The sequence below is a fragment of the Sinocyclocheilus grahami genome, unplaced genomic scaffold (genome assembly GCF_001515645.1).
Source record: "Sinocyclocheilus grahami isolate Dianchi unplaced genomic scaffold, SAMN03320097.WGS_v1.1 scaffold5209.1, whole genome shotgun sequence".
Taxonomy (NCBI): domain Eukaryota; kingdom Metazoa; phylum Chordata; class Actinopteri; order Cypriniformes; family Cyprinidae; genus Sinocyclocheilus; species Sinocyclocheilus grahami.
In genome coordinates, this window is record NW_015509961.1 from 132 (window position 1) to 2,797 (window position 2,666).

The 2,666-nt window shown below is 34.7% G+C and overlaps 1 long non-coding RNA gene across 1 annotated transcript; it reads left to right on the forward strand.

Annotated features, from left to right (window-relative positions):
- Nucleotides 1-364: 364 nt before the first annotated feature.
- Nucleotides 365-2,621, forward strand: LOC107577130 (uncharacterized). Its single transcript, XR_001608164.1, has 3 exons — nucleotides 365-744; nucleotides 2,147-2,364; nucleotides 2,486-2,621. It is a non-coding gene; the product is annotated as an uncharacterized lncRNA (long non-coding RNA).
- Nucleotides 2,622-2,666: the final 45 nt, after the last annotated feature.

Consider the following 2,666-nt stretch of genomic DNA (forward strand, 5'->3'; position numbering starts at 1 on the left):
CAGATAAATGCTTAATCAATTAAAATGCATAATAAATGAAAGTGCCAATGCTGCCACAAAAAAAAAGCTTGAGCTAAAGTATTCAAAAGCAGAGTAAGTGTCTAAAGATCGTTTGAAATTCATATAATTTTATTATATGATTTTTATTTTTTTTGTATTCTTATTAGTTTCAGGTGTAAGGTTTGTTGTTGCCGATATTGTGCATTTAATGACCACTTCTGTTTAAGCAAGAATAATCTGTGTTTAACAATGTCAGGAAAACAGCTCACGTTTTTTTGTTGTTGTTGTTTTATAAACAGTTCATTGCAAAGAACCGGTTCACAAAATCGATTCAGTGATTCATTTGCGTCCTCGCGCAATGCGTCACACAATGTCCGTGACATCCAGCATTGTATAATTTGTATTCACAGTGCTAAAATTAATGTATATCTCTTGGCTGAAAAGGTTTTTGTTTGTATTAGAGGTAATATGTAGGAATTCGTTGTTATTAGGCAGACTGTGTGAAGGAGGCTGTTTAAGATTCAGTGAGTCACTTTTGTGAGAACCGCTCGAAATGATTCAATCTGATTCATAAATGATTCTTTCAGAAGATTCTTTGAAAATGTCCGAATCAAAAAAGAAGGAAGTGACGTCGCTGTTTTTTGGGCCTGTAGTTTATCAGAACTGATCCTTCTTTTCTCTGCTCCTGAAGTTTTGACATTTTCCTGAAATCTAGTGAATGCACTCTGGACTGTTACTCACAGGGTACGTCTGAGTTGCTTCTTATTAAGAGCTTTCTGAAATATGTAATACTGCAAAAATATAAATTCAGCGTCACAGGAAGGAGATGTTTCGTTTTCTTTCTATTTTGGTCGAAAGGTAAACTTCCGCCATCCATGCCCTGTCAATTATCAAAGTTATTCTAGAATGTTTGAGAAAGAATTCTATTAAGATTAGCTTTAGGCCAAATTAGGCGAATTCTTCGTCTTGTCTCTAGCAGGTTGTTACATGTGCTTTTAATGTTGCAACTGAATATAGTTTCAGTGTCAGTAAATAGCATTGTGGCACTTTATCCTTAAAGGCTTACTACATGCCCGCTATGTCATTATTTGTCTTCTTATTAAGAGCTTTCTGAAATATGTAATACTGCAAAAATATAAATTCAGCGTCACAGGAAGGAGATGTTTCGTTTTCTTTCTATTTTGGTCGAAAGGTAAACTTCCGCCATCCATGCCCTGTCAATTATCAAAGTTATTCTAGAATGTTTGAGAAAGAATTCTATTAAGATTAGCTTTAGGCCAAATTGTCACATTTGAATTCATTGCGTTACCCAAATTCTTCGTCTTGTCTCTAGCAGGTTGTTACATGTGCTTTTAATGTTGCAACTGAATATAGTTTCAGTGTCAGTAAATAGCATTGTGGCACTTTATCCTTAAAGGCTTACTACATGCCCGCTATGTCATTATTTGTTAATTGATCTGTGTCTTATTGTCCTTATAAGCAGTGGTGGAGAAAGTTACTTTTAAAAGTAATGCATTACAATATTGCGTTACTCCATTAAAAAAGTAACTAATTACGGTACTTAGTTACTTTTTATGGAAAGTAATGCGTTACGTTACTTTTGCGTTACTTTTAAAATCTGGACAGGGCTGGCTTGTTTGTTTGTAAAATAAAAAAGTTCTATTTTTGGCAAATATAAAAGCCTTTTCACACCAAAAGTGAAATGAATAAGCCTCAGGCTGAAGGGAAAGTAAACTTGCGTAATATTTTTTTAACGTAATTTAAGTGAGATGAATTAATGCATATTCATATTTATTTTAGAACTTCCTTAACAACTTCTGATTTCTCTCAGCATGGGGACAGGAGAGCTGTCAATAAATAATTTTGGGGGAAAAAAGTAACTTGCGTTACTTATTTGAAAAAGTAACTTTAACTAAAGTTAAAAAGTAATGCGTTACTTTACTAGTTACTTGAAAAAAGTAATCTGATTACGTAACTCGCGTTACTTGTAATGCGTTACCCCCAACACTGCTTATAAGGCAATAGCAGTGTCAAGGCTTTTAGTGAACAAGCTTTTTTGTTTCTTCTCTAAAGCTTGATTTGAAATCTTGATGCATTTATACCAGTTGTGATGCACTAGAATGGTAATTTACTTGTCTTTACACAGGACGTTTGGTCTTCATCACCTGTTGAAAGGCTGAAGTCTGCAGCATGTCTCTGACAGTGTCTCAAGGTGAGGGTTTGACCGTCCTCACCATCATCTCAAACCCAAAGAGCAAATGGCCCGTGCTGTGTCAGGTTTTGAGTTTTCTCTGCTGCAGTCCGGTGTGTTCTGTGTCTCAGAATATGAAAAAGAAGCTGACGAACATCCACACTGCTCTTGGGGTGAATTAAACAACTGTCTTTTTAATACAAGTCTTACATTACAAGACTTCTGTCATTTTAAGTTGCTTTTTCATTTGTAAGGTGTGAACAAAAATCTTGTTTTGTTTTTTTTATGCCGTAGACTATGCAGATAATAGTTGGAGTCATCAATATTGTGTTTGGGATTTTGCTTAAAAGCTCTATGATATGGAATAACATTACAGAATCTGGGGTTGTTATCTGGATCGGTGGAGTGGTAAGAATTTGTCTTATTCTGCTTATTTTTATTTTTATAAACCATTACATGTGTAATGAGTGAGTCT